Source organism: Hyalella azteca, unplaced genomic scaffold (assembly GCF_000764305.2).
Source record: "Hyalella azteca isolate HAZT.00-mixed unplaced genomic scaffold, Hazt_2.0.2 contig16599, whole genome shotgun sequence".
In the NCBI taxonomy this organism is placed as follows: domain Eukaryota; kingdom Metazoa; phylum Arthropoda; class Malacostraca; order Amphipoda; family Hyalellidae; genus Hyalella; species Hyalella azteca.
The window spans coordinates 355,998-368,878 of NW_025946415.1; positions in this window are offsets into that span (position 1 = coordinate 355,998).

Below are 12,881 nucleotides of genomic sequence, written 5' to 3' on the forward strand. Positions count from 1 at the left end.
AATCACGCTCGGCCACCTGCAAATACAATATAAGTTTAAAAAACTTTTTGGGATTACTTAGCAATATATAAAATTAATTTTCTTCTCCAACTAAACTGACTTTTATTTCTTTTGATGATTCATACCATTGGGCGAGAATTAAAACGTGAAAATTTCAGCAAAATTTCTCTCTTTCACTTTGCAGCGCATTTAAGAGTAATTTTGTGAAAAATGATATATGCTAAAAATGTCAGGTTTGAAACTATCTCAAAATAAGGATTGGAAACGATTAATGAATGAGAGTGATTTTGAACTGAATTTATCTTCAGAAACTTGTCAAATTATTAGATATTCGATATTCAGAGTTTCAGATTACAATCGATATATTCAGCGGTAATATCCGGTTTCCAATCTGAATATACCAATTCGGAAATATCCCATTTCCGAATCGGTATGTTCAGAGAATATACCTATTAGGAGAACTTTCAATGTTTTTAAAACGAAGTGCTGTATGTAAGTTAATGTCCGTGAAGCACAGCAGGATCACGAGCTCCGCAATGTTTCAAGCGACTTTTTGTCAAGGAAGAGTAAGAGTATAATAAAATAACACTATATCGGTAGCAGCTCAATAAATTTGATATGTTTGGCCGGTCGTCTGTTCATGACAACATAGAATTTTCGTTGTCAGCTGCGTTATGCGCCTCGAACTGAAACTCTCTGCTCCAATCTTATTTTTCTTAGCCACCCGGCCAACGCCGGTATTGTGAAGAATTTTGACTACAATATTAGGAGGGTAACTTTGAATGCTAGGGCAATACCAAAGATTGCTTCAAAAGTTACGCAGAAATTCGAATGGTAAGTACTGAAGTACTAAAATTTTACATATCTAGCAAAAAAATAGTTCAAAAAGTTTCACGCGTATAAAATAACTGTTGAAAAACGTTTTCTACGAGGATTAAAAATTTAAATTTTGTTTTTCGAATCCACAGGAGGTTAGTGTCTTCTCAAATTTGGTGCTTCAGTTTGTGAAGGCCTTAAAGAATTACAGTTTTGCTAGAGGTTAGCAAAGGCATCAATAGGAGAGCGGCCACTTCGGCGTCTTGAACGAGTACATGACAGACGGTTTACCTTTTAAATGATAGTTGTGGTGATTAAAAACCGCTTACATAACATTTATATGGTATCTAGGCTGAGAGTTAGTTGAATTTTTACCTGGAATATTAAGGAAGTACATCATAAATTTTACATAGCACTAAGAAATCGAGGTCTATTGCCGTATTCGACATTTGTAAAGAAGTAAAAGTTTCATTTGCAGATATATTTTTTCTGGAAGTATTTTGAATATATTCTACGCATTATATGAATATAATTTCGTAGCTTGGATCGCAATTTTATTAAAAATTCTAGAGCAGCCAAAAAATTGGACATAATTTATGTTTTTCTCGTGAAATGTTCAGATAAACAGCTGCATCAACAGTTTTGATGTACTGCCATTTTAAATATTATCAATAAATAATATTGATATGTAAAATACGTTTTTGATGCATAAAGTTAGATATTTCGCAATTTTAAATTAAAATATAATTTTTTTTTGAAATATTTAATTTTTTCTATCGATGACAAAACCGCTAAGTCTGCGCTCTAACAATATTTTCTTTATGTGATCAAAGAAGGTTTCAGATTAATGACTATATTAATTTTTACTATAGGCTGAAACCCACTGAGCAAATATTTAGGTTCGAGACATTTTTTTTATGTGTTGCACATATGAGTAGGAATTAGTAATGAATTAATCAAGACACAATCAAATTTACAATCGATTGCATTAATTTAATTCGACAAAATAATATTTTTTCTTTTATTCGACGCGAGGAAGGTTTTTCTATATTATTGAAACGCCCAAATATCTGAAGTAGGCTATCGTTATCGAAGAAAAAAATAACACAACGTATGCAACGGCTAATGCATTTCTGATAGCAAATAAATTCTATGTCAACCCACCCTTGCGCGCTCTTCCCTGAAATGGAATATTGGAGAAGGGACTGATAATATAAATATGGTGAACACGCCGCATAGGGGACTCGCTTCAGGCGCGAAAATTATCAGATATATAGCGCCCATGTGCTTATTGACTGGCTTTGCAATAAAAATAATCCCACGAATCGTATCAAATTACTGAACATACATCTTCAATTTAAATTGAGGTATATAACTAAAATAAGTTCATTCTTCTACAACACGAATTCTTATCTTTGATCATTTATTGAAGTAAAATGATCCATTATCTTTAGCGAAGATTGATCCAATTGCTGTTACGTTCACTTGAGATTGGCATTCTGAATTTCATTCAATTATAATGCATTCCGTCATGCAGCTGAAAAGAGTTTTCGCACAAAATTTCTTGTTTGGCACTTGTGGTTGTTCATTGGACGTATTAATACTTATTTTTTTGTCATCTTGGTGGCAACCGTATAGGTGCCTTGAACCATGAATGGACCTCTGCAACAGATTAATATTATATGTTTATTGGAGATTGCCTCACACATCGATGCTAATCGCTGTGTTAAATATTGTCAGACTTATTCATTGAACTTATACTTATATTTACTTAAGAAATGTATTATGTAGTATTTAAGGAGTTGGATTAGGAACTTGTACATATTCATTATGTTGAAAAATTTATTTTTTATCTGAAAATACAAAATTAAATTTCCTTTGAATTTTAAAATAATAGTCGCATGAAACTTTATACCTTTTGCGGCTTTGAAAAAGTCTGATTTAAATTGATCTCAGTGTATTTTGGACAATTTTTTTTATTTTAGGGATATTTATAATTCAGGGACCATTTATCACGAGCATCGCCTGGTTGAGCTGCTATTATCGTACACATGAGCTATTTATAATTAGGGAAGTGGAACAGATGTGTCATTTGCAGTCATTCGGCATTCACTGAAAATCTGTGGGTTATTTCTTTGCTTAGTCTTCTTTTTCTTTTCTTTCTAATTTATTCTTATAGGAGCACTGGAAGCTAGTCCGTAAAGCCCCTTGCCTAAACTTGGTTTAATTGGTACCTAACAGTCTAACAGCTCTGAAAGTTAAAATCAGTAAAACGTGGTAAAGGTAACAGTGAAAATTCCTGCTTAGTCTTCGCTGTCGCCAGAAATAAAGAACGGCGTCTCGGGTTAATGAACAGCAGTCTCAGTAAATCCGGCTCATGAGTGATTTAATTTGAGTTGCTCGTTATTGCGGAATTTCTATTAATTTCTCTCACAAAGTGTGAGAATTATTGCACGTTACTTTTATAAATTAATTTATATTACTTGATATATGTATATCAGAACATGATTCTAGAAGACTTCGCGAAGTTGTTCAACATTAGTTAAATGAAATTTACTTATTGAATATAATGTTAGACATTGCATAATCATACATCATAAACAATACAATGCAGCAATAATAAGTACATTGTTGATATTTTTCTTACCATTCTACATACATAAGTAACGTGACCTTGAATTTCGTGACGTATTCTTCAATAAAGTAGTAAATTTAGATAGTATTATAGCGCTGATCGCATTCAAAACCATATTTTTGCTGCAAAATAAATTTTCGTATTTAAAATATATGTTGAATTATGTCCAAATAATATTTTCGCTGTTTTAGAGTATAGATAGTTACTTTTGGCTTATTAAAGGATAAAGAATAGATTTCCTAGTGATTTATTTCCCAGCAGCAATAATTTTTCAATTTTGTGGGCCCATTCTTCTAAGCTCTCTGCATGTATTCCTCTTCTTCATAAACTATTCAACTTACCACTTTCTTATCAATGCTTTGGATTCAGAATGTTGCGTTTCGGTTGATTAGAGCTCAAGAAGAGGCAATTCGAGTTTCGCTTCAACTGTACGTCTGGGGCAGCACGAGCATCTCCAGATATATTTCCGAAACTTCATCAGCTTCAATGGAATAAGATGCAGCGCTGAGGGTATGGGTCCTTGGTTCAGATACACTCAGGAACCCAGCTGATCAACGCTCGATGAGGGTACACGTAAGAAGTGGCTACGACTCCCTGAATTGGTTGGTTGTCTTTCCGCTCGTTGCAACAGAAAGTCGGCTAACCCAAGAAGACAACACTCAACATCAATTTCAACATGATTCAACTGAATAACTGAAATAAAAAATATGGCAGATTTTCTGATCAACGACAGTGCGTGATATGCAACCCTCTGTATTTACGGCTGAATAGAAGAGAGGAAAAAGCCGTAAGAAGAAGTTAATAGAGGGGAAAAGATCAATATGTTTAGAAATGCATCTTTTGCGCATCTTGAAGCATATAACAACCGATATATTATGAAGAATAAATAAAGAAGTAGGTTACACTCAGATTGTTTAGGACACTAATATCACATCATTTAGTCATGTAAAATTATCAGCGGAAAAGAATGAAAAAATCGAATCGATGTTTCATCTCGATATCGATCTCGGCTTAACAAAAGTAATGACCGTTTTAGTTCAAGAAGCAATTATATACAGTTTATTCCTTATTCGTATTCGTTAATCACACATAACATAACAAGAAGGTCAAATAAAAATGATTATATAATGCTCTTAGATAGTTATATAATGTTTCGTAAAACACTATAATATGGTTCATAATTATTAAAATTGAAACTATGTGTCGTAAATTGCTTAATAACAATGACAGCTCGTAATCAAATCGGTAAGTCTCAAAAATTTGTTTCGTTTCATTCATACGAATTTTTGGTTGAATATGCGAATTTAATAGGTAGAGTCATATATAAACAGCAACCACCTTATAATTTATCATGTTAATTGAGTAATTTCTAAACTAAAATAATCCTATTTCGGTATAGTTTAGTTCTTAATTAGTTAATTAACCCTTAAAGGTGACAATTTGAAGTTGGGAATCCACCAAAATCGACAATAATGCTAATCAATCAATCAATCTTCTTGAACTACTGCGGCTTTAGTGCGCTGATATCCTTTGTCGATGATCCTACGTGCAGTTTCGGTTTCTTTGAAAGCATTAGCAATGCTATTCACTATGAATGTTTTATATTCAAATCTACGGTAAATACTCACAACATTGAACTATCTTTTGGAGCTAAGTTTCAGACGCCCGTTTTATGTTAGCCATCTACTTTTACCCACGCAATGAACTTAAATATTTGGTACAAGTGACAATCCATTTTCAAGTTGCAGTTCCAAGGTCCTACTATTATTAATAAACCGTTCAGTAAACCCATTTACTATCGAAAATTAATACTGCAGCAAATACGATAATAACAAGAAACTAATCTCTGTTTTTTTTAGCAAAAATTTATCACTAAAAAGCCAGCGCTAAACAAACCGACAACGTTTCAGAGCTTTATTCTGGTTTGAAATCACGTTTCAATGAACGTTTAAATGAAGACAATTTAAGAAATAGTGGACCTTAAAACTGACGTGAAAATGAATGACAAGGGAACAAATATCTCAAAATCTAATCAATCCAATTATTGCCTGGTTTCCTCCGAGCAGGAAGTTTATTTAACTTATGACTATAGTGTATTTGATGGAAGTAATGCTTTAAATTTCAATATAATTCTAAAGTTCTAACAATGTGACGTGAAGAAATCCATGACGCTACTTTGTTAATAGTTTTGAATGATTTTCTTTGCCAAAAATATAGTGGTGAGGAGAATTGGTGTACTTAGTAAATTTATTGAAGATTAGTATTTTATCGGAAACCTAATTTCGACGAATTTAATAGACGAAAATGCATAAAGTATTTCCTAATAATAAGGTATTTCTAAAATGCATATGGGGTGCGCAGCAGCCAGGAGCACTTCTAAAAGATTTTATCAATAAAAAAGTATATAATTATTCCAAATATTCAAGTTATTCCTTAGTTGAATAACAAATATCTAGCGGGCAGTTCAGGAGATAAGAAAGAGAAAAATTATCAAGAGGCGATGAATGTATAAAACCCATAATAAAGTAACTTTGTCCAACGACTTATTTTTTACAAAAAAATTGAAGAAATATAGAGAACTCGATTCAAAATTTCAAGAGAGCATGATTCTAATTTGAAATTATATTCAATTTGGAAGAATGCCATTCGTTTTCCTATGTATATTCTAATACACCAATCAATAATCGTATCAACAGGATCAGGAGTTCGTAATTATTACTGACTTCCGAGAAAATATATCCGAATTCTATTGCAAAAAGTTAGTTGTTTCAATCCTATGGTTAGAATAGAATTACTTGATGGAATGCAATGTATGAAGTCTACATATTACTCGTGATGCAATGTATGAAGTCTCTCTATGAAATGTATGAAGTCTCGTGATGCAATGTATGAAGTCTCACTATGAAATGTATGAAGTTTCGTGATGCAATGTATGAAGTCTCACTATGAAATGTATGAAGTCTCGTGATGTAATGTATGAAGTCTCACTATGAAATGTTTGAAGTCTCGTGATGCAATGTATGAAGTCTCATTATTGAATGTATGAAGTCTCGTGATGCAATGTATGCATTGGCTGAATTATAACTACTATGAGCCTCATACAGAATACAAACCGACAATAAAATGTAATGTATGAAGTCTAGATTTATTTCCTTTTATTGTAGCATATTTACGCATTGAGAACTTCTTCGCTATTGAACATGTATTGCATTAGTAGTAACCGTTTCCAAAACGTATACGCGCAAACAAATAAGATATTCATTGGTACCAATAGACGGCGTAGATTTATACTGTTTGGAGCTAATATCTTTTATTTAGCTGCAGAAATGTTCTATATTCGTTAAAGAGGCTGACTGAAAATATTACACAAATCCTAAGATTTAGAAGGGAAATTCTCAAAATTTACGAACGAAGAGGTATGGAGTTTGTAATGAATAAATGTATATGTATAAGTCAACCGCCTTCAGGTTAAACTTGCCAATACTCATCCATAACTTGCAATCTTAGTGATCTATTCGACAATGGTAATAATTTCTTTAGGATTTATGATGACCTAAAATTCATATTGCATTAGTTAGAACAAAACAAAAAATCCACTATCGCATTTTACTTGCACCATTAGTGCAAATAAGTAATGTTTAAAACCTGGCATTAGGGAGTTTTATGAAACGTTAAATTTACACCGGGACTTGTAATTTATTTCCTTCAGCTAATTGCACGTCATCATGTCTGCCGGGCCAGAACGATGCTTTAATGTTAATCATTATACCAAAAATTTCTCTACTACCAAATTTCAAAGTTCGTATTTTATTAGTTTTCATGTCATTTTCTGGCTCTCCGTATACATTAAAAGATACATGCTTAGAATTGATCCAGTCACATGTTTCACTATTCTCCGGTGAGCTGTGGCTTCATAGAAAATTACTCAAGTCTGCGTTTAGCCATTCATAAATCATTTTGAACGTGGCAATCAAAATTTAATTGTTAAATCAATTAATTTGACAGTCGAGTACCTATTTAAGGGTCAGATACGGTGTACACAACAGCTAAGGCACAGGCACTGTCCTTTAGTCCACAGTTTGTGTTCGTTCAATTCTATTGTGCACTTCGTTTCTTCTGTTATAGAGAACTAAAATATTTCTAAATGGGATTACGGGTATATTATCCCCTTGAATATTTTTAATTTATTCAGAAATTCGCCCATGTAACTACAAATTTCATCAGCATAAAAAAAGGATGAGGTGGGGATGACGACATATTTATTCACAATTTAAAGACTTTGTGTGGAAGTTGAAGCGACGTTGCGTTCTTATCCGACATTAATCGACGGTTTTCCTCAATTTTTTTCATCACTTATTTCACGTATCATCTGCTACGTACACCAAGCGACCCAAATTATTGAACAATTATAATCTATCAAATGTAGGCGCCTAATTAAATACAATTAATTGATATTCGTGTATTGATATTAGTCGACGAATAATAAGCTTTTGATAAAAATAACTTTGAAATTGAATCACTGTTTTGTGAAAGATTCCCGCAACTTGAGATTGCTAACCTCTTAAAAAGTAAGGTGTCTTTAGATTGTTTGTTATAATTAATGCGGACGTTATTAAATGTTCATCTTTATTCTTACAACATGAGGTTTCATATCATGCAAATGTACTTGTATCATCTTACGTAGAGTTATAGTTTTCTCACAGTTACAGTAACATACACAACTTCTTACGTTATTCTAGAGTAAAAATTATTATTCTGCGTATGTCTTTAGTCACTTCCTCATATAGTAAACTGTTAATAACCTAATTGTTCAAAATTTATCGAAATAGGATGAATTTCATGAAATAATGTCAACTTTCTTAGACCATCACGTACAGTGTTCAAGAAATCGAATATAAATAGAATAAATATTTACGGAATTGTAAACATAACGATGTTGATGTTATTGAAGAGCTTCCATGCAATGAACAAGCGTTCCTCGACATAGAGCACACGATCGTTCCTCAAACAAGACTTCAAAAAACCATCACTTTACCAAACCAAACATTTTTCAATAAATAAACAGTTGAAAGTAAATTTGACTAACATGTACTAAACAGGAACACACAACAACAAACCTAACACATCTAAACCTAACCCTAACCGCGCGGTTCATTATACTTCAAATTGATCCCAAGTCCAAAATCGAAGCCTTTCTGAAATAAAACAAAAATAACACTTGAAATACCTAACTAGAGTATATGAATATGTTATAAACAAATTAACACACACAAATATATAATCAATGTAGCACGAAACGATTCAATCTAAAATCAAACAATCACAAATGTAATCACAGAGCTATCAATTAACAAAACTCCACGGTAAGATCACGAAATACAATGGTAAATACAACACACTGCTGCTGGAGGTCACGGCTAAGGTGATTGAAAACTGAAAATGATAAACCAAAATCCTAAACCTAATACGTTGCAACTTAAAAATTATTTATATAGCAATTAAAAACTATATTTTCTCCACAATGTAAAATATAGTCTCATTGGTTATATACTATAAAAAGTAGTTACAGAAATTTTACGTGAGCAGCAAATCCGTTGTAGTTTGTTTCACATGACTATCATAAAAATCTTTACCCATAATTGACAACAGTTATAACCTGACATCGGGAAGTAAGAAGTGTTTTTTTTACAAACAATACAATTCTTACGATCTTGGTTGCTATAATCATTACTTAAGTGGACATACTTGAGTACTGGACATACTTAAGTAATACTTAAAGAATTCACTTAATACTTAAGTGAATTGTTTTATAAGCTCACAATAAGAGCTCTACGGGAATGATGACCCATCATGGGCTGCTCGGAGGGCTCTACCTCGCACTGTATCTAAGCTACGCAGCCGGGCTCGGCAGTCACTCGACGTTCACTGCGAAATCTTTGGGTGGGTTCTCTGCTTGAGACTTCGCTATAGCCTTTAAAAACTGCCTCTTTTGAAATAATTTCAACCCAAGTTAGTTCACTTAAAAAATTATTTGGGATGAGTTTTAATTGGTTGTGTAAATTTCAATAATAATTCAATATGTTGTAGATATAAATGGTCTCTTATTACGATTTTCCAGCTAATTCTCTAGTGAGTTGAAGAATAATAGTTTTTTGAAAGATATCGCAAAGTTAGACTGAAAGGTGAACTTAAGTGAGTAGAAATTTCATTATTCGATTAAATACTTCTATTAAAAAGTATATCCTAATTTCAAATAGTGTTCTCGATCAAAGTATAGTATTAGAATATGTTATTATAAAGCAATTTCAGGTAATGGCAAGCGCTTCTCGGGAACTTCTCTGCTGAATATTATATATATTATTTATATAAATATATGTTGTTAGAACATGTTATTATAAAACAATTTCAGGCAATGGCAAACGCTTCTCAGGAACTTCCCTGCTGAACAAGAATGTGAGCGGTCCGCTGGAGTGCGTGCGCTTGTGCGGGGACTCTAAGATGACATGCTCCTGCTTCAGCTACAAGGGTGACGCACGATTATTAAATTAAATTATTAAATAACTAGCGCGCGATTATATGTCGGGGGTCAATTATTGAGGAAGCGCGTTGTCATTACTGATAAACCAATAAATAACCTACGTTTAACAACAAAAAGGAAGGCCTAGGGTAAGATAATTTGTAAGTTTTTTTGACGGAACGCTATTGTTGCAGTTATATATGACGTTTATGTTACCTACATAACTAGAATATCTTTATTGTGTAGAAAAGAACTGATTAAGGCATCGTATGGGGAGGCGAGAAAGGCGATATAGATTTTGGACAATGAATAAGGTGAAGGGAGATTCAACTACCGCCAATTTCAAATTCATATGGATACATGTTCAGTAGCTGGTGCAAAAATATTCAAACGACCAATACACACAGCAATGATCATAACTCCGAGATTGGCTTGTTTTTGACTGAGGATTTCACAAAATCAGATTGAAATGGCGACTTATTTAAAACATCATTGGTTTTGATCGGTACCGTATAAGATTTTTCACGACCAACGTACGGAAGTATCAGTCAGACTGAAGTCATTAAACTTAATTCTAATCACCTCCATTCGACTCCCTCATTTAATGCCCCAACATCTCTCACATTTCTTGCCTTCTCATACGATGTTTTTACGTGTGCCCTTGCCAACAATAAACATTTTTCCAGTTTTTTAGTGACTATATATTGGCTGACTTGTCGAGGCCGGTTTGCAGGCGGATTGTGCCAGCTGATGGGCAACCGGACATTTCTGGTCGCTGCGCCAGGCTGGGTCTCCTACGATAGCAAGGTACCTGTAAATTTTGACATTAAATGTAACGGTATTTGATATTAAATGTATAAATTTAAATTTTAAATTTACTTTGTCCTTGAATGAGGTTATGAACTTAGGAATTTGTCATTTGTTAATTAATTAGTTAGTTTGATATGCTAAGTTAACCAGAATGACGCCTTGCCTGATTTATAATATTTTGAAGCAGTGAAATAAATCTCAGCTCAGAGTTGGATTTAGACCTTTGAGTCTGCAGCATTCACGAAATTGAGTTAATGCTTTCATAAAGCCGAAAAAGCAGCTGTTTTCCAACCTCGCGCTATTATATTGTTTTACAATACAAGATGCGAATAATTTTAATTTTAATTGCAGTGTCCCATAGTAAAATTTAATAGTATTGATATAGCATAGGTCTCAATATGGAACTGCTCTATAAACGACATTCATCCTTTCATTTTGATCAAATAGTAAGTACAGTAACAATAAAATTAACACGTCTAGTAACTCAGCTTAAATGTTTCAAAAATTCCTTCGTTAAAGTTTTCGCGATTGCGTAACAATTAATGTACCCACTTTAATACTTTATCATCATAACATGTTACAAATTAATACTTTTATATTATTACCAAAATCTTAAGCTGAAGCTCCCAAAAATTATTCGGTAAGCTTTAAAAAAATATATTTCAGCACTTCAAGGATTTAAAACAAGATTGAGTGAATAGTTCCAAAAAAGTTGTTGACTGATTTTTTACGCTGTTATCGCAGTGTATGTAAAGTGTTTTTTTTTCTGTAGGCCTGTTCTTCAATCTAAATATGGGCCGTTGCAGAGCATTATGCCCAAGCAGCCTTGCATTTTGGCCATAGTTTGATTTTCACAGCGCTCCACCATATAAAATTAACTGAACCATTGATGATGATTTTTTAATTTTAGCCTGAAAAATTGTGCTTAAATTTTGTGCCTGCGAAAATTTCCAATGTCAAAAGCACAATTTTGAAGCTTATTGAACAACGTCTACACGAAAAATGTTTGTTGCAAGCCTTCCTTTGGGTACATTAGTTTTGTCCAAAATGATTGTTTTTCCTACGAGTTTCTCCGAAACATTGTCAAAGAAACTCTTATAAAATGTTTTGAATTTAAAATTTAGCGCAATTCATGGAAATTATATTCGAATCAGGTCGCAATAAGAATGCATCCTGAAAAATATTTTTCACAGAATGATTGGTCTCTTTCTGTTCAGGTATTTTTGAATATACCTTGATTACTTTTCACCGAAAAAAAAATAATTAAATACCACAAAATAATTAAATACTTCAAACATTATTTCTCTAATTCACTGTTTTCGTTCGCAGGTTGTACACTTGTGAGTTCAACAACACTGACTTGTACGACCACGACATCGAGGACGACACCGTCTCAATCTCCCTGCGCTGCTCTGTCAACAACTGCGTGACGATGCTTATCATGTTTTTTCGTTTTCTGTTTCGTTCACCAGCATTTGCGGTTAACTCTTTTAGTTAATTGATTTCGTATATCAACATAGCACCAGGATTAAGATTTTAGTTGGGATTTACATGTGTGACCTGAATTAGTCAGTGAGTGTGTGCGAATAAGTTGACCTAGAACGTATTACTTGCGGAGTAATATAACCCAACCCTAGTCGTTGAAAATCTGGAAAATTATACGTATTCCATTTCAAATCCATATTCGCTATAAATGAGCTGCCAGGATTGGGGAGATCCAATTTTTCGGTAGAGATGTTCGAAGCTTGGCAACAACACACCAAGCAATTCTGTTCAGAGGACGACTAAATAATATTTGCATTGAGTCATTATGTTGAATTAAAATATAATGACTCAAGATGAACAGGTTGAGATGCAGTAATTTAATGATGATTTATATAAAAACTCGTTGTTTTACTCGTGGCCTTCATGCCTTACTCATTGACCTTTTTGACCAGCGATATGTGTATCAATTTCACCGAAAATATCAATTATGAACGTTGTAACGATGATTAAAATGATTTAGCGTAATTATAACAACGACTAGTTAAAGGTTATTATAATAAGGGAGCTGCTAGAATAATGTCCCATCATCGGCAGCTGATCGACTGTTCGGTGGGCTCT